This window comes from Eptesicus fuscus, chromosome 10 (assembly GCF_027574615.1).
Source record: "Eptesicus fuscus isolate TK198812 chromosome 10, DD_ASM_mEF_20220401, whole genome shotgun sequence".
NCBI lineage: Eukaryota > Metazoa > Chordata > Mammalia > Chiroptera > Vespertilionidae > Eptesicus > Eptesicus fuscus.
Genome location: NC_072482.1, coordinates 43,659,597 through 43,680,417, shown reverse-complemented (window position 1 = coordinate 43,680,417; position 20,821 = coordinate 43,659,597). Strand labels below are relative to the sequence as shown.

The 20,821-nt window shown below is 40.7% G+C and overlaps 1 pseudogene; it reads right to left on the bottom strand.

Annotated features, from left to right (window-relative positions):
- Nucleotides 1-15,588: 15,588 nt before the first annotated feature.
- LOC103290250 (nucleolin-like) lies at nt 15,589-17,641 on the bottom strand (annotated as a pseudogene).
- Nucleotides 17,642-20,821: the final 3,180 nt, after the last annotated feature.

Genomic DNA, 20,821 nt, shown 5'->3' with positions numbered 1-20,821 from the left:
ATTAGAGCCCTGACGGGTTTGGCTCAGTGGATAGAGCGTAGGCCTGCAGACTAAAGGGTCCCAGGTTCAATTCCGGTCAAGGGCATGTACTTTGGTTGCGGGCACTTCCCCAGTAGGGTGTGTGCAGGAGGCAGCTGGTCGATGTTTCTAACTCTCTATCCCTCTCCCTTCCTCTCTGTAAAAAATAAATAAAATATTTTTTTTTAAATGTGAATTACAACCACAAAATTAAAGTTTTTGAAAAAAGATAATTTTACCAAAAAAATGAATTTAGTAAAAACAACAACAACAACAACAACAAACAGAAGAGATGAGACCTAAATGCTAACATAAGGAATACCCATTATTAGGAAGAATGGGAAGAGAATGAGGATATGGTCAAGGATTTGAAAAGTAAGAGAACATGGTCCTTTTGTTGAGTGATGACACAGCACAAAATGGGGATGAAAACATGATGTCAATGAGGTCAAATGTGTTTAATGTGTTCATAGTACACAAACCACTCATTTGAGGACTCTGCCACCCATAAAAGAAAACAACTACAACTACTGGAAATGACAGTAGTTTCACAGGGATGAGTGGTATGCTTGCTTTGGCTTCTTGTTTCTGTTTTGGGTTTCCTTCCTTTTCTTTAAATATAGAGAAAATATAATTGCCGGAAAAAGAAAAGGTTTTCATTTCTCTCTATTCTATTTTTTTATTCTTAGAGTTTGAGACAAGTACTCCTACATATAGGACTAATGATTTAATTATGATCATTAAAACAACAGATTTTATTAAATCTTTCAAGTTATTGGGATACAGTTGGTAAATTGCTTATGGTAGTTAACAACAAAGTAAATGTTACAAACAAAAATTGAATGTGTGTCATTATTTAGCAATCCAGCATTAGATATTATTTGCCTGTTACATTTACAATAGCTACTCAGAGGTAGTTAAGGAGCTCCACATTTTTTACTTACTATTTATTAGTGGGATACTCACATGGTACAAATAAAGACATAATGTTCTTTGTTCCTCAAGGCAGAAAATTCTGTGGAAGTATTTCTAAAGGAACTGTCACTTATACCCCAGTACCTCTACCTGTAGTTATGTAAGTACATGAATTGCTGAATCATAATTTAGTAATTAGGTATATTAAATTTATTTTTGATGGCAATGCATAATATATACTTGAGATCTATTAATATCTATTGTGTTCTCTATGTGTTAGACCTTACACAAATTCATTTAATTCCTCATAATAATCCTGATCAGTCAATACAATTATCCTTCCCATTGTACAGATTAAGAAATTAAAGCACAGGAGTCAAACCCAGGCACTCAGCTCCAGAGTCTGTACTAGCAACCACAAAGGTCAAAAAAGCAAATTTTAAATTTAAATATAAATATGATGTCCTAGTGAGATAAAGGCCATTACTCTTTTTTCAAAATGTTGACAACTTACTTGACTTTTATATATAAAGAAGCCAAAAAAAAAAGTTTCAAAGGAATAGAACTGCCTTATAATATAGTTTATTAAGACATGGGTTTAGCCCTAGCTGGTTTGGCTCAGTGGATCGAGTGTCCGCCTGCATACTGAAGGATCCTGGGTTCAATTCTAGTCAAGGGCACATGCCCAGGATTTGGGCTCGATCCCCAGTAGGGGGCGTGCAGGAGGCAGCAAATCAATGATTCTCTCTCATCATTGATGTTTCTATCTCTCTCCCTCTCCCTTCCTCTCTGAAATCAATAAAAAAATATTTTTTAAAAAGACATGGGTTTAAAGAAGACTACAAGTTAAACTATATCCCTCAATATCTAACAATGACTTATTATCAGAATTTATTATATATCCATTGCTTACAATAGACATTAGCGCACAAATCCATCGAAATACACACACACACACACACACACACACACACACGTGCACATACACATCTATGATCTTGTGCAATAAAATATAGCATAAGTGTATTTCTCATGGAAAAATCTAATGTTCCTGGAAAGGCTTCTGCTGTATTTGATGGGATTTAAATTCTGCCAATTGACAGGCATCACAGTTCAAGAAACTCATGCATTCAGTGAAGGATGGAATTTGGTTCTGTGTATTTTAAATAGCATCCTGAGGAAGTATTGTCCTCAGAAATATACAGTATGAGAGCAATTTTAAGTTCATAATTGTATCAAGCATGTGGTGATCCATTATCATCCTCTGAAAGGAGACATCTGCTACTTAGCTTTTAAGAGTTATGACAAAACTGATTACAAAATTGTGCACATTAATATAATAGCTTTTATCAAACATTCAAATAATTGCAATTACTAAGATTAATGCCACAGCTAACAGCAATTAGCAGTGAAATAAATACTCAAACAGAAAGCTTGGAAGGAATATCACATTTTGTCAGACCAATTAGTTGCCAAGTCCTTTTGATTCTGCCCTATCATCTCTATCACACTTCTGCCTCCCTTTCCATCCCCTCTGCCACCTTTCTCACTCGGGGTCCAGGGCCCCTCTGGAAAAGTGTACCTCCCTCATAACTGACTCCCCCAGCATACCACTTACAACCTCTCCCTGCTGCAATCAACTTACACATAATTCCCCAAAACCACACTGCTCCAATTATTTCACTCCCCTACACAAAACCCTTCCATGGCTCCCCAGTTGCTTGCAGAATGAATGCCATGTTCGCCAACTATCATACAGGCACTCCATGTACTGGCTTTAATAGAAATCCCAGCCTTTTTTCTACATTTGCTCTTCCCTAATCCTTCCATTAAAACATCTTCCTCTTCTCCACATATACTCGGAGCTTTCCATCTCTAGATCTTTGCTTACAATTACAATACCTTTTCCAATCCATCTCTATCCCACCCCTCTGTATAAACGCAACTCAGATTTGGCCTCCTCCTTGAAGACTTCCTTGATCTTACCATATACTACTAATCTCCAGCTCTGAACATGCATAGCATTTTACATCTATCTTTCCTGTGAAATTGTGCCACTTTCTATCTTGTATTATAGTTATTTATATACCTCTACTAGTATAATCTACTCCAAAGGGAAAGATTTTTATCTAATTTATATATTTACTACACTAATACTTATTGAGCAACAACTATCTGCCTGACACAGTTCTTGGCGCTGAGAACACATAACAAATAAGACATGATTACTGCTCTCATGAAGCTTAGAAAAAAATTAAAACTATGAAAAAATAAAACAGGGTAACTGGATAGTGTATGACTGGGAAGAGACATGCCTATTTTGAATAGAAGAATGGAAAGCAGGGACCTGAAAAATTAGAGCGCCCAGCTGCAAAGACAGCATACACAAAAAGAAAACCACAGGTGTGAAGTCTCTATGGCAGAATTAAGCTTGGCATATTTGAGAAACCCAGAGTCAAGGTGGCTGGACTATAGGGAACAAGGGGGAGAGTGGTGGGGAAAAGACACAGCTGTCAGAGCTTGCCAATAAACTGAATTCAGAGAATGAGAAAAAAGGGGGGGGAATCAAGACCACCTCTAAGATTTTTGACCTGATCAACAGGTTATGTGGAAATACCATTACTAGAGTTGGGAAGCTTAGAGGAAGAATAGGGTTTGGAATACTGAAGAGTTCCTTTGGGCGTGTGAATTTTGAAAAGCCTACTAAATGCTCCAAGTAGAGATATAAAACAGGCAATTGGATATAATATATAAGTCAGGAGCTCAAGAGAGACCTCTGAGCTGAAGATACAAATTTGATAGTCATGAGCACTTACATTTTTTTAAAGGAAAGTGAATGAGAACACTGAAGACAGAGTATAGACAAAAAAGAGAAGTTGAGCACTACAACATTTAAAGATGAGGAATCAGCAAAGGAGACTGACAAGAAGTGGCCAAGAAAGAGATGGGTCACAGGTGTCAATGAGGAAAGCATATCAGGGAGGAGAAGTGGACAACTGGACAGAACACTGCTGAGAGGTTAGATAAGCTCAGCAGAAAGAGACCATTAAGTACTGGAAGTGCTAACCATATCAATTAGACAAGAAGAAGAAATAAAAGGTATCCGAATTAGAAAAGAAGATGTAAAACTGTCATTATTTGCAGATGACATGATACTGTACATAGAAAACCCTAAAGACTCCATCAAAAAATTATTGGACTTAATAAATGAATTCAGCTACGTAGCAGGATAAAAAATTAACGCCAAGAAATTTATGGCATTTTTATATACCAATAGTGAACTTACAGAGAGATTAAGGAAACAATCCTATTTACCATCGCACCAAAAAAATTAAGATACCTAGGAATAAATTTAACTAAGGAGGTAAAAGAACTGTACTCGCAAAACTGCAGGACACTGAAAAAAGAGATAGAGGAAGACATAAACAGATGGAAACATACCGTGTTCATGGATTGGTAGAATCAACATCATTAAAATATCCATACTACCCAAAGCAATCTATAGATTCAATTCACTCCCCATTAAAATACCAATGGCATATTTCACAGACCTAGAACGAACTCTCCAAGAATTCAACTGGAATAAAATTAAAAAATATATTTTAAAAAAAACGAACAGCTGCAGCAATCCTGAGACAGAAGAACACAGTAGGTGGGATCTCAATACCAGATTTCAAGCTGTATTACAAAGCCACTGTCCTCAAAACAGCCTGGTACTGGCACAAGAATATAGATCAATGAAATAAAATGGAGAACCCAGAAATCAACCCAAACCACTATGCTCAATTAATATTTTACAAAGGAGGAAAGAACATACAATGGAGTCAAGACAGTCTCTTCAATAAATGGTACTGAAAAAATTGGACAGATACATGCAAAAAAAAATTAAACTAGACCACCAACTTACACCATACAAAAAATAAACTCAAAATGGATAAAGGACTTAAATATAAGATGGGAAACCATAAAAATACTAGAGGAATCCACAGGCAGCAAAATCTCAGACATATTCCTATGCAGCTCCTAGGGCAATGGAAACTAAGGAGAAAATAAACAATGGGACTACATAAAAATAAAAAGCTTTTTCACAGCAAAAGAAACCATCAACAAAACAATAAGAAAGCCCACTGCATGGGGAACATACTTGCCAATGTTATCACCGATAAGGGTTTAATCTCCAAAATTTACAGGGAACTCATACAACTTAACAAAATGAAGATAAACAACCCAATAAAAAAAAATGGGCAATGGACCTAAATAGATACTTTTCGAAAGAAGACAGAAGGAAGGCCAAGAGACATATGAAAACATGCTCAAAGTCACTAATTATCCGAGAGATGCAAATCAAAACGACAATGCGGTACCATCTCACACCTGTCAGAAGGCTATCATCAACAAATCAACAAATGACAAGTGCTGGCGAGGATGCGGAGAAAAAGGAACTCTCGTGCACTGCTGGTAGGAATGCAGACTGGTGCAGCCACTGTGGAAAACAGTATGAGTTTCCTCAAAAAAGCAAAAATGGAACTCCCATTTGACTCAGTGATCCCACTTCTAGGAATATATCCCAAGAAACTAGAAACATTAATCAGAAAGGATATATGCACCCCCATGTTCATATCAGTACAATTTACCATAGCTAAGATTTGGAAACAGCCTAAGTGCCCATCAGCAGATGAGTGCATTAAAAACTGTGGTACATCTACACAATGGAATACTATGCTGCTGTAAAAAAAGAAGGAATTCTTACCATTTGCAACAGCGTGGATGGAACTGGAGAGCATTATGCTAAGCGAAATAAGCCAGTCAAAGAAAGATAAATATTGCATGATCACACTCATTTGTGGAATATAATGAACAACATAAACTGATGAATAAAAACAGATCCAGAGACAGAGAAGCATCGATCAGACCATCAAACCTCAGAGGGAAGGTAGGGGAGGGTGGGGATAAAGGGGAGAGATCAATCAAAGGACTTGTGTGCATGCATATAAGCCTAATCAACGGACACAGACACCAGGGGGGTGAGGGCATGAGTGGGAGGGAGCAATGGGGGGATAAGGACACATATGTAATACCTTAATCAATAAAGAAAAAATTTGCAAATATAAATGAATGAATAAACTGCGTGAAATCACAAAAAAGAAAAGAAAACAAAGAGACCATTAGCAGTACTACCCTTAGAGCTAAAATTAAGGGGCGGGGAGGGCTCTTGGCAGGTTCTACCCTAACACTCCTCCAGCTACCCATGGGGAAAAGGACTCCTCAAGGCCAAAGGGAGGTACCAACAAGAACCTTCATCCTTGTACACTCTGTACATGCGTACTCAGAACTCCTGAACTCCCTTGCCTAAATCACCTCAAGTCCACTTTCAGGGCCTGCTTGGTCCCCTTCTCCAAGTTTGTTCTGAAAGTTGACTGAGGTGGTGTCTGCCCATTGGCCTGAGGGGTATCCAAGGAATGACTGATTCCAGGGTGTAAGGTGAGAGCTGTGATTCATGATCAGAAGAGTCCATTCTGATGCATACAAATCATTTGATGTATGTGTTAGTTTCCTAGGGCTGCCATAACAAATTAGCACAAATGTTGTGGCTTACAATAGAAATCTATTCTCTCACAGTTCTGGAGACCAGAAGTCTGAAATTGAGGTGTCAATGGGGGAGGTTCTTTCTGACGTCTGAGAGAGAATCCATTCTATGCCCATCTCCCAACTTCTTATGGCTGCCAAAAATCACTGGTACTCCTTGACTTGTAGGTGCATAACTCCAATCTTTGTCTCTGTCTTCACATGGCCTTCTCCTCAGTGCCACTGAATATAAAATCCCCCTCTCCTTTCTCTGATCCAGTCATTGGATTTAGTGCCCACCCTAAGTCAAGGGTGATCTCATCTTGAGATTTTAACTAAACTACATCCACAAAGACTCTATTTCCAAATAAGGTTGCATTCCCAGGTAACAGGACTTAATATTTGGACCTAAGTACCTCTGCTGTGTCATTTTCCCATAGTATTGCGCACAGCACCAAGGGTCAGACTGGATCTTTTGCTGATAGCAATGTGGAGGGTCTACAAAAATGAGGGCTAGCCTGCTAAGGTGCTGATTGGAACTAGGATCTTCTCAGGATCCAGAAACAGTCAAACTGAGAAACAGTCTTGAGGGATTCAGGACAGAACTCCAGACAGATCAAAGGAAAGAAAACCATTGACATGGCAAAATCAGCAGAAAGACAGTCTTAGGATCTGAACCAATGGGGTGAGGAAGGGGGACAGGAATTGAAGGAGGATTTGGAAGTACTATGCCTCTGGGACTACACATTTCTTTAACAAATATATATTGAGTACCTTTCCAGTGCATTTAGGGTAAAGAGCTAAGTAAGATACAGGACTTGCTACCAAGGAGATTTCAGACATTCAGGGCTCGACCTCCAGTCTCAGGGCTGTGGAGAAAAACATGACTTTCAGGCTTTCTGCACTTTGGTCACCTCAAATGCAAATGCACTGATCCTTGTAACACAATTTTTCTTCATTGAGAAAACAATTCCTCACCTTGTTCATAATCTGTCTCAGGAATAGAATGAGAGATTTTGGAAATGAGAAAGAAGAAACAATTCTGTACCATTTGAAAGGAGCACTGTGTGAAATTGTACATGTTGCATTGCTTCTCTCTCCCTCCCTCCCTCTCTTTCTCTCAGAAATGTGTTGCTTCCATAAATCAATAATAAAATTATCTAATCTCTAAAAAGAAGCCCAGCTAGTGTGGCTCAGTGGTTGAGCATTGACCTATGAACTAGGAGGTCACAGTTCAATTCCTGGTCAGGGTACATGCCTGGGTTTCAGGCTCCATCCCCAGTAGGGGACATGCAGTAGGCAGCTGATCAATGATCCTTTCTCATCATTGATGTTCCTATATCTCTCTTCCTCTCCCTTCCTCTCTGACATCAATTTATATATATATATATATATATATATATATATATATATATACACACACACACACACACACACACACACACACACACTGAGTGGCCAGATTATTATGATCTCTGAATGCATAATAATCTGGCCACTCAGTGTATATCCTATATAATAAAAGGCTAATATGCAAATTGTCCCCTCGACCAGGAGTTCGACCAGCAGGCAGGCCAGCCAACTGCCCATGTCCCCTCCCCCTGGCCAGGCTGGCCGGACCCCACCCATGCACGAATTCATGCACTGGGCCTCCTCTAATATATATTAGAGGAAAAAGAATACACTGCCACAATTAACCTTACCCTAATCATACATAAACCAGGTTCTCTACTTAGAAGGTAGTTTTCATTTGTAAATCATCTCTATTTGAAGAATATTCCTAATAAAGAAATATGTCCCTTAGTCTCTTGTGCTGATCCTGAACTGCTTGAAAGCAGAAAGTATCTTATTCTAATGATTAAATTCAGACTATTAATTAAAGAGGTCTGTGAACCCCCGAAAATATGGGTGAATCTTTGAGTGAATGTTCATTGTTTTGTATCAAGAGGGTCTGTAACTTTCATCACGTTTTCAAAGATTTTAAACCATAACACTCAAGCAATTTGGAAGCACATACTACAAGCTTAATTAAAGTTTGATGAACAAACTACTTAATTTATTTATATATTCTGTCAATGCCCTTTAGCCAAAGAACCACCAGAAACATATCTATAGCTAAATAAGTTGAGTTTATTCCTTGATGCAGAGAGAGAGAATATACACCATGGGGAATTGTGACATCTCTCAGCAAGAGATTGGTAGAAAGAACTAATTACAGGATTTGGACTTTGATTAGGTGATGGGGGAGAGTCTGTGATTGAGTATCTCAATAAATCTTACTCATGGAAGAGAAGACCAGCACAAGGGTAAACTGTAATTGGTAAAGAAATAGCAGTCACTCATTCTGCTGAGGAAGGGATGTTTTGTAGGTATTTGGGGGGTCACACAGTGACCTTGCTTATGTCTGTGCTTAGACAAAATTATGAAGTGGCCTTGTTCTGTCTCATTTTATCATGGTCTCAGAGTAACCTTGTCTGAGATTGTTTATAGCTCATAGAAGAAAAATATGGCCTTGCTGTGAGTGCCAGGCCAGCTTCTAAATGTCAGGTACTGCTCTTTTTTTCCTTTCTCAATTCCTAATAGTGGAAAGATGTTCTGCATTGTAAAGTAATTCAGTAAGGTGTTGGTAAAGCTTAAGAATTTACTGGGTTAGTCCAACCAGCATTGTTCAATGGTTTAGCGTCAATCTGAACCAGGAGGACACGGTTAGATTCCCAGTCAGGTCCTATGCCCAGGCTGAGGGCTCAATCCCTAGTGGAGGGAGTGCAGAAGACAGCCAATCAATGATTCTCTCTCATCATTGATGTTTCTATCTCTCTATCCCTCTCCCTTCCTCTCTGAAATAAATAATATATATAATAATAACAATCCTATCTAATAAAAGAGTAATATGCAAATTAACCATCACTCCACTATATCCACAAGCCACGCCCACCAGCCATGCCCACCAGCCAATCAGGAGTGAGTATGCAAATTAACCCCAACCAAGATGGCTGCAGCCACTGAGCGAGCAGGAGGGAGGCTTGGGTTTCCCCGGTGATGGAGGAAGCCAAGCTTTCCGCACACCCTGGCCAGCCGAGGCTTTCACTCCAGGCTACAAAGTTTCAATTATAGAAGATAAATAAATCCCAACAGAAATGGCCCCCAACACAGAGCAAGCAGGAGGCTTAGCTTTGCTCCAGGCTACAAAGTTTCAATTGTAGAAGATAAATAAATCCCAGATACCAGGGCCTCCACTTGGGTCGCTGGGGGGTGTGGCCAGGCTGCAAACCACCACAGGCCCCTCACCCAGGCCGCCCCATGCCCCAAGGGAACCCCCACCCTGATCTGGGACACCCTTCAGGGCAAACCAGTGGGCCCCCACCCGTGCACCAGGCCTCTATCCTATCTAATAAAAGAGTAATATGCAAATTGACCATCACTCTAACACAAGATGGCTGCCCCCATGTGGTCAAAGATGGCTGCCCCCATGTGGACACAAGATGGCCACCACAAGATGGCCAGCAGGGGAGGGCAGTTGGGAGGGACCAGGCCTGCAAGGGAGGGCAGTTAGGGGCAAACAGGCTGGCAGGGGAGGGCAGTTGGGGGCAAACAGGCTGGCAGGGGAGCAGTTATGCATCAATCAGGCTTGCAGGGGAGTGGTTAGGGGGTAATCAGGCTGGCAGGCAGAAGTGGTTAGGGGCAATCAGGAAGGCAGGCAGGGAAGCAGTTGGGAGCCAGCAGTCCTGAAATGTGAGAGGGATGTCCGACTGCCCTCAAGGGGTCCCAGATTGGAGAGGGTGCAGGCTGGGCTGAGGGACAACCCCCCCCCCATGCACGAATTTCATGCACCAGGCCTCTAGTAAAATTCATAAGCAAGTTTGCTTACTCTCCTGAAAGTTTTGAATTTTGTGCTAAGTCACTTATCACTTATTTTTAAAATAAATAAAAGGAACATTTTAAAATAAACATTTAAGATAAAATAAACAGCAAAATAAGATAGGTAAGCTACATATTTAAAATTTATACTCAGGGAAGTTATAAAGCTAACATAAAACTAATACCCAAATGATCAAGTATCAGGATACCACAAAACTAACAAAACCCATCCATTGTTTTTGCAGTAAAGATGCACAAATGACAATTAGATCACTCTGTAAGAAAAGCCTGGGTTGAAGACTAAAGGTCCCAGTGTAGTAATAAAACCACCAAGATCCTTGCCCATTCTTTTATTTTAATTGAATTTATTGGGGTGACTTGGTTTGCAAAACTGTACAAGTTTCAAGTGTACAATTCAATAAAGCATTGTCTGCACACTGCATTGTGTACCCATCACCCCAAGCAAAGTCTCTTTCCATCCCCATTTCCCCCACTTTGCCCACCTCCACCTACCCCTACCCCCCTTTCCTTCTGACTATTACCACACTGTTGTCTGTGTCTATGTGTTATGTATATATGCTTTTTTGCTTAATCCCTTCATCCTCTTTCATTCAGCAGCCTCCCAACCCCCCCTCCCTCTGACAGTGGTTAATCTGTTCCATGTTTCCATGCATTTCTATTTTGTTCATCAGATTATTTTGTTCATTCCACATATAAGTGAGATCATATGATATTTGTTTTTCTCTGTCTGGCTGTTCACTTAGCATAATAATCTGAAGATCCATCCATGAAGTCACAATAGATAAAAGTTTCTTCTTTCTTATGGTTGTATGGCATTTCATTATGTAAATGTACCACAGCTCTTTTATCCACTCATCTACTGATGGGAACTTGGGCTGTTTCTAGATCTTGGCTATTATAAATAACTAGAGGCCCGGTGCACAAAATCTGGGACCTCTTGGGGGATGTCCAACTGCTGGTTTAGGCCCAATCCCAACCGGCAGTTGGACAACCCTCTCACAATCTGGAACTGCTGGCTCCTAACCGCTCCCCTGCCAGCCTCATTGACGCCTAACTGCTCCCTTGCTGGCCCCATTGTCCCCAACTGCCCTCCCCTGCCAACCCGATCTCTCCCAACTGCCCTTCCCTGACAGCCTGGTCACCCCCAACTACCCTCCCCTGCTGGCCTGATTGCCTACAACTGCTCTCCCCTGCTGGCCTGTTCACCCCCAACTGCCCTCCCCTGCTGGCCTTATCATCCACAACTTCCCTCCCCTGCCAGCCATCTTGTGGTGGCCATCTTGTGATGACATGGAGCGGCCATCTTGTGATGATGTTGCATGACACCACCTAGGCTTTTATTATATAGGATGCTGCTATAAATATTGGAGTGTGGTGCATATATCCCTTTGAATTGATGTCTCAGGATTCTTAGGATATATTCCCAGAAATAAGATCACTGGATCAAGAAGCAGTTCCAGCCGAAACCGGTTTGGCTCAGGGGATAGAGCGTCAGCCTGCGGACTTAAGGGTCCCAGGTTTGATTCCAGGTCAAGAGCATGTACCTTGGTTGCGGGCACATCCCCAGTAGTGGGTGTGCAAGAGGCAGCTGATCGATGTTTCTAACTCTCTATCCCTCTCTCTTCTCTCTGTAAAAAATCAATAAAATATATATTAAAAAAAAAAAGAAGCAGTTCCATTTTTATTTTTTGAGGAAACTCCATACTGTTTTCCACAGTGGCCGCACCAGTCTGCATTCCCACCAATAGTACATGCAGGTTCCTTTTTCTCCACATCCTCACCAGCACTTTTTGTTTATTGATGATAGCCATTCTGACAGGCATGAGGTGATATCTCTTTGTGGGGTGGGCTTTTTTTTAATTTTTATTGACTTCAGAGAGGAAGGGAGAGGGAGAGAGAGATAGAAACATCAATGATGAAAGAGAATCACTGATCAGCTGACTCCAGCATTCCCCTATTGGAACCTGGGTATGTGGCGTTGACCAGAGCCAAACCGGGGACCCTTGAGTCCATAGGTTGATGCTCTATGCACTGAGCGAAACCAGCAAGGGTGCATTGTGGGTTTTTTGTTTGTTTGTTTTCATAAATCTTTATTGTTCAGATTATTACAGATGTTCCTCTTCCCCCCCCCATAGCTCCCCTCCACCTGATTCCCCACCCCACCCCATACCCTTACCCCCTCCGCCACTGTCTTCATCCATAGGTGTAAGATTTTTGTCCAATCTCTTCCTGCACCCCTCAGACCCCCTTTCCCCCTGAGAATTGTCCGTCCCCTCCCTTTCTATGTCCCTGATTCTATTATATTCACCAGTCCATTCTGTTCTTCAGATCTTTTTATTCACTTGATTTTTAGATTCACTTGTTGGTAGGTAAGTATTTGATGTCTTTTTGTTGTTCATAATTTTTACCTTTACCTTTTTTTTCTTCTTCCTCTTCTTAAAGAATACCCTTCAGCATTTCATGTAATCCTGGTTTGGTGGTGATGAACTCCTTTAGCTTTTTCTTGTCTGTGAAGCTCTTCTTCTGACCTTCAATTCTGAATGATAGCTTTGCTGGGTAGAGTAATCTTGGTTGTAGGTTCTTGCTGTTCATCACTTTGAATATTTCTTGCCACTCCCGTCTGGCCTGCATAGTTTCTGTTGAGAAATCAGCTGACAGTCATATGGGTACTCCCTTGTAGGTAACTAACTGTTTTTCTCTTGCTGCTTTCAAGATTCTCTCTTTGTCTTTTGCCCTTGGCATTTTAATTATGATGTGTCTTGGTGTGGTCCTCTTTGGATTCCTCTTGTTTGGGGTTCTGTGCGCTTCCTGGACTTGTAAGTCTATTTCTTTCACCAGGAGGGGGAAGTTTTCTGTCATTATTTCTTCAAATAGGTTTTCAGTATCTTGCTCTCTCTCTTCTTCTGGCACCCCAAAAATTCGGATGTTAGTATGCTTAAAGCCGTCCCAGAGGCTCCTTACGCTATCCTCACACTTTTGGATTCTTCTTACTTTCCGCCTCTCTGGTTGGGTGTTTTTTGCTTCCTCATGTTCCAGATATTTGGTTTGACTCTTGGGGTACAGTGATCTACAGTTGAGTTTCTGTATATTCTTTATTTCAGACAGTGTATGCATAATTTCTGACTGGTCCTTTTCCATTTTTTTGGTATTCTCATTAAGGTCCTTGAAGGTCTCTTCAAGTTTATCAGCGGTTTTTAGAAGATTCTTGAGTAACCTTATAAATGTGGTTCTGAACACTGTGTCATCCATTAGTTTACTTTCCTCCATCTCTCCTACTCGTGACATACTTCGGTGTGTCCGCATTTTGGCTGCCTCCCTGTGTTGATGGAGTGGCTTTGTGTGGTCAGTGACCTATAGGGGCCAGTAGCTCAGCTTCCCCAATCTCCCTAGGTGGTCGCTCTTGGTACCCCCCTTTGTGGGCTGAATGCAAAGTCTTGGTGTTGTTAAGCCTTGATTGCTGTTGGTACATTGGGAGGATTTGACCTCCAGGCCAATTGGCTGTGAGGATCAGCTGTATCTATGGCAGGAGACAGCCTTATTCAACTAGACTTGCAAAATTGTAAAAGCCTCTGTGCTCAGCTTGGATGGGGCGGAGTTTCAGGGTGGAGCCTACAGCCTTGGCTTCCCGTCAGCCCCGCCCTATGAGGTTCCTGGGTCTCAGTGTCCCTCAGTGTCCCTCTGTACTCCCTGTAAGCACCTCTGAGAGAAAGGCGCCCTGGAGTTTCACCCGCTGCCAAACAGTCTAGTCTCTCCCCCAGTGAATCTGGATTCCCAGATTCTTGCCCGGAACTGGGTTTCAGTGCAGTCAGAACTGGGGCTCAGAGGGAGGATAGGGAAGGGTGCAGGGAGGGGGGAGAGATCAACCAAAGGACTTGTGTGCATGCATATGAGCCTAACCAATGGTTAAGTTCAACAGGGGATTGGGGCATCCGTGGGGAGGGGTGTGGGATGGGAATGGGGGGATGAGGACAAATATGTGACACCTTAATCAATAAAGAAATTAAAAAAAAAAAAAAAGAACTGGGGCTCAGCACAGTCCAGAGCTTTTGTCTCCTTCCCGCTAAGGCAATTCAGCAGCACAGTCAACAGTCCGTCCTCTGCGCACATTCACGTGCACGCCTCCGGAGCTCTGCCTTTCGCCGCTCCCCTGAGTTTCCGCCTTACAGCCCAGATTCCCCCAGTATGAGCCTGGGTCCCCAGGGTCTCGCCCGGACCTGGGGTTCAGTGCAGTCAGAGCTGGGGTTCAGCGCAATCTGGAGCTTTTATCTCCTTCCCGCTAGAGAATGCCGGCCAGGCACTCAGCCGCCCCATCCTCTCTGGCTCCGTCCTCTCTGACGCGCGCTCGTGTCTCCGCCTGTGTCTCCGTACCTCAGGCTTTTATGGCTCCTCTGATTTTCCTTGTGGTTTTCTCTTTCCTTCTAGTTGTGGGCATTTCAGTCAGCCAGCTTTCCTTTGGTTCTGGATGATGTCCATTTTGACTTTTAGTTGTATTTTTGAAATTGTTGTGCGAGGCTGCAGATTAGGTGTTTACCTATGCCGCCATCTTGGTTTCTTATCGGTGCATTGTGGTTTTAATTTGCCTCTCTCTGATGATTAGTGACACTGAGCATCTTTCATACATCTACTGGCCATTTTATCTGTATGTCCTCTTGTGAGATGAGTCTATTCAGGTCCTTTGAGGTTGTTTTATTGGTATTCAGTTGTATTAGTTCTTTATATATTTTGGAAATTAGCCCCTTCCAGATTCTTTGAGGACCCAGGAGATCCTTTTTGTTTTTGTTTTTATTTTTTGTTCCAAGTTTAGGACTTTTAATTTGTCCCATAGTGCTGAAGCAAAATCATGACAAAACATTCTGCTTTCCTTTGTACCTCAGTGTATACACACACACACACACACAAAAAAAAACAAAAAAAAAAAAACCTGTAGCAAGGGGGAATGGTTTTGTACACAGGAAAAAACAATATAAATTCAAAACTTACAGATAAGAGTTAGCTCTATCACTCATCTCTTTAAAAAGTTTATACGAATATCCAGTCAAAACCAACAGGGTATCTCCTTTGAAATATTATACAAATGGATTTTCAAGTAGATCTCAGGAGTGTATACTGTCTTGGAATGTCCTTAGAAGGCTGTCATTGATCAGGTAACAGCGTAAAAACATCAGAGTCCTTTCTTTCAAATGGAAGAGGGAAAGACAGGGATAGAAGAAACTATTCAAACTTCATCTTCTTTCCTTGTGGCTTCTGGTCTCCTCCTCCTCCTCTGCTTCCTAGGGAGCCTCATCAACCTCCAAAACCTCTCTGGCCTCTGCCACCAAATTCACCTTGGCCTCCTCTGCCACCTCTGCCTCTGCCACAACCCCAGAAGCCACCTTCACCCTTAGACTTAGCCCCATCCACAGTAACTTTGTTTTCACCAATTTCACCGTCTTCTATGGCCTCCTTGGCGGCTTTGGCACCTTCCTCACTGTTGCAGTCTACAAAATCAAACCCTTTGGAAGAGCTCGTCTCCCTGTCAGTGACTATCCTTGCCCGGACAGAGCCATCAAATGACTCCTTCAGTGTCTCTTCTGTAGTGTCCTCAGACAAACCTTTGACAGAGTTTTGGATGGATGGCTTTTTGCATTAGGCGGTCCCCTGGGTCCTTGCAATTCCAGCCTGATTATTCTACCCTCGATTTCTCTTTTATTACAGAAATTTAAAGCTTCTTTAGCATCTTCAAATGAAGCAAATTCTATAAATGCAAAACCCTTTAGATTTGTCATTTTGGTTCTGGGGCACTTTGATAAAAGTTGCCTTCTCAAATACTTCCTGAAGAATGTCTTCTGTTGCACTGTAGGAAAGGTTGCCTAAAACCAGAGGTTTTGATTCACCACTTCAAGTGCTATTCTTTCCATCTCTGTGGTCTTGACTTTGACCCTTCTCTCCAGTATAGCACAGGGAAATGAATTGCCCATCTATTTCTGTTCTCTGCTTTTTTTTTTTTCCAAGGTTTTTTCTTCATTGGCTTCTGTCTAAATTCAATATAAGCCATCCCTTTACTCTTTCCATCCTTGTTGACTAATCTGATCTCTATAGCATCTTCAAACACTTCTTTTAATTAGTCCTGAGTAACTTCATAAGGCAGATTTTTAGCCAAAAGTATTCTTGCATCTTGATCTTTTTACTATCTTTTCCCTTTGGTTTTCTAGTTTAATTTCATTGCCAAAGACTTTTAAACCAGTGAGTTAGTTCTAAGGCTTTTTCCAGGTCTTCAGCAGATTCAAAATCCACATAGCCAAACTTCCTAAGAAACACCAATTCTGACATCCACAACAACAAGATCATTTTTAGCAAAATGTCACTGATACCCATTTTTAATTCAGGAGCAGATTTGCTGAAGTTCAGGTTTCCAACAAAGAGATTGAAAGCTGTAATTGGTTCTGTGGCTTCTACCTTCTGTTTCTTGGCCTCAGGCACAGCTTTCTGTTTGGCCATTTCCTTCTTTTGTTTCCCAGGTGCTTCTTTGATAGGCTCTTCCTCATCCTCTTAATCCTCCTCCTCATCTTCCTCATCTTCATCCTCTTCATCGTCCTCTTCATTATCATCTTTGTCTTCATCCTCAGCTGTGCTTTTAACCTTCATGGGAACAGCTTTTACATGAGCTTTCTTGCCTTTGGCTGGTGTGATCTCCATAGGTTCTTCTTCAGTCATATTCTTCATCATCATGCTCACCTTCATCATCTTCGTCCTCATCTTCATCATAATCCTCATTTTTGTCATAATCCTCATCATCCAAGGTAAGAGTGGCAGCAGTAGCTTTCATCACTCCTGGCTCAAATTCATCCTCCTCTTCAGTGTCATCATCTTCCTCATCACTATCTTCCTTCTTGGCATTCTTGCCATGCTTTGCTCCCTTGACTGGGGTGGCTGCTTCCTTTTTACCACGAATTGCTACCAATGCTTTGCCTGGTGTGTCTCCCTTCTTGCCAGGTATGGCTAATGCTTTGGCTGGTATAACTGCTGCCTTTTTGCCAGGGGTGACAACTTCTTTCTTGCCTCATGTGGCAACTGCAATCTTTTTTGTTGGGGAAACCATCACCTTCTTTCCTGGAGTTGTGGTAGTCGTTTTGCCTTTTTTTCTGAGGAATAACCTCTTTCCACTGCTTTCATCTTCTTCGTCTGACATTTCCTTATCTTCATTATCTTCTTCTACCTCCTTTGGAGAAGGAGCCATTTTCTTGGGGCCACCTTGATTTTTACCAGCCTTTGCTAACTTTACCATGACAGTGGCTTATGACAGTAGAGTGTGTGATGGGTGAGTGGTGCAGATGTGCCCAGAGGAACCAAATGGCATCAATGGCAGCTGCTGGTACTGAAGAACCAGAACAAGTAGGTTTCACTACCAGCCGGAGCTCCAGACTCCCCAGGAGATTCTTGACACATGGATTTCCTTCCGGAGCACAGGAAACTCCTCGGATTGAACATCTGACCTTTGCATGGTCTATATCATACTATAGCCCATGGTTGGCTCTACCTAAAGAACATGGACTCAAAAAGCTGTTCAGCATCACCTAGTCCCTTCCATATTGTCAACCTCAAATCAAACATTTTAGATTATGCTTTTTTTCCAATTTTACACTCATTCTTTCTATGTACATATGTATGTATTTACCTATGCTAGACACAATATTTGATTAATAAGGAAATAAACAGCTGAGTTCAAATTCAATTATTTGTTTTAATATTATTTTGGTTAAAATTTTTAGTATTACAATTCTGTCATGTTCAAATTCATACACTGACAAAGTAATAATCTTTGGTCTTAACTACCTGGGGATATTTCTGTCTTTATATAGTCGTATCTTTATCCAGCTAGATAGCAGCAGCCTCCATGCTGGTACCCTAGGACCCCTATCTCCTAGTATTCACACGCTTGTGTAATCCCTACCCCAAGAGTGTGTGTGAATTTACTGAATTGTTTCTAACTAAATATAGCAGCAGTAATAGGATGTCACTTCAGAGATTAGGTTATTAAAAAGACTGTTGCCTCCATCTTAGGTACTCACTCTTTTTCCCACTTAGACCACTTGGCCAGGGGGAAGCCAACTGTCATAGTGTAAGGCTGCCCTGTGGAGAGGCCCCTGTGAGTGAGCTTGGAAGCAAATTCTTCAATCTCAATTTGAGCCTTCAAATGACTGCAGCCTTGGCCAAGAGCTTGACTGCCACCTTGTGAGAGACCCTGAGCAAGAGGCACTGTTGCTAAACTGTTCCCAGATTTCTGAGCCTCAGAAACTATAAGATAATAAATTATTGCTATTTTAAGCCACTAAGTTTGGGGGTAATTTGTTAGTCAGTAATAGATAACTAATACAAGCTATAATTATTAAAGTCACAATTTAAATAAATTGATGTGATGATACCTGATACATTCTTTAAAATGCAATAAATCTGTTGTCCAGAGAAATAATAGAATAGTAGATGCCTAATAATGTTGATTGTGTGACTGATGATTAAAATCTCATTGTAGTAATTCAATAATCAATAAAAATGATCATTACATTTTAAAAATAATGAAAACCTTGGAATGACTCATCAAAATATTAAATATTAATATGTTTAGCATAGAGGTTTTGCATATTTTTATATTACATGTGTGAAAATCCTTTTATAATACTAATGTAGCAAGAATCTCTGTATTTGCATAAATAGAATCACTAATCCCCAGTTCTGCCAATTTACTGAACTTGAAATTTAAGTTGTAGGTCTAAATTTTATTTCAGTGGCAATTCCTCTCAAATCAATGCCTGAAACAGCATTTGCTTTAAAGAATGGGGCATGAGTGCCCTCTTGTGATAAAATAGGCATTTAAATATTTTCAGTTGCATATGAAATAATTTGAACTGAATCATTTCACAAACACAAAATGCCCTCTATTGCTAGGCCAGTTTTTATCAGTACTTGTAAGTCCAAGAAAGACACGTACCTGAAGAACTTGGTTAATGTTAATAGACAATGTGAATTAGTCACACTAAAATGCTACTCCTTCCATTGTTCTGGTAGCTGCAACAAAAATTGAGTATAATAGAGGCTCTTTAAATTGATCTCACTTAACAGTATCACAAAATGCTCTCCATTGCTGCTTAATAATGTACACAGGCCCAGAACAAGAGGAAGTCTCAAAACCAAGTACGTAGGTTCTGGTATGCTTCCACTCTCTAGCTGCCACTGGATGAGTTATCTACTTTTTGAAGGTAATTATTTGATCCTAAACCTACTTATGTCAATTGTACTTGTATTCAGTTATGTAATTAAATTAAATAATATACAAAATAATAATTTGTTAAAAGAAAGTGTTTAGGTAAAAGAAAACTAAGTTGGATGCTTTGAAATTACTTCAGAAAAGATAATTGGAAAAAATAAGTTTTGAATTGTGCATGGGCAAAAAGAAACATGAAAAATAAAAAATGGAAGTCATCAAATCTAGAATTCTAAACTAAATAGCAAAAGAAAAAATCAGCAGACCACTTAAAAAATAATGTTAATAAGCCAAAACCTGTTTGGCTCAGTGGATAGAGCATCGGTCTGCAGACTGAAAAGTCCCAGGTTTGATTCCGGTCAAGGGCATGTACGTTGGTTGCGGGCACATCCCCGGTGGGGGGTGTGCAGAAGGCAGCTGGTCGATGTTTCTAGCTCTCTATCCCTCTCCCTTCCTCTCTGTAAAAAATCAATAAAATATATTTTAAAAAATAAAATAAAATAATAATGTTAATAAAAGTCTTGGCCTCAAATCAAAAGGCTGGTAAAATATCCAATTTTATATTTTATACTAAAATAAAATAAAATATTTTAGATATATTATCTTTTTAAATGATTCTCCAATTGAACTGATTTTTTTTTATTTGCACTCTAAAGGATATTTTTTCACCAACTGCTCATATTTTGTATATATTTAGATTAAAACTTGTATGGAATGTGGATGTGGCCAGATTCTAAAATGAATGTGGGTCTGAGTATCCTGAAATACAGGAAATCTGCCTCTGGTTAAAAACTAAACCATAGCCCTAGCCGGATTGCCTCAGTGGACAGAGTGTTGACCTGTGGACTGAAGGATCCCAGGTTCAATTTACCTTGTTTGCAGGCTCAATCCCTGGTCCTGGTTGGGGGTGTGCAGGAGGCAACCAATCGATGTTTCTCTGTCTCTCCTCCTCTCTTCCACACTCTAAAAACCAATGGAAAAATATCCTCGGGTGAGAATTAACAACAACATTTTAAACTAACTAAACCATATCACTTGGCATTAACATCTGAAAATATTTGTATGAACTTTTTTTTTTAAGTATATTTTATTGATCTTTTACAGAGAGGAAGGGAGAGGGATAGAGAGTCAGAAACATCGATGAGAGAGAAACAGCTGCCTCCTGTACACCCCCCACTGGGGATATGCCCGCAATCAAGGTACATG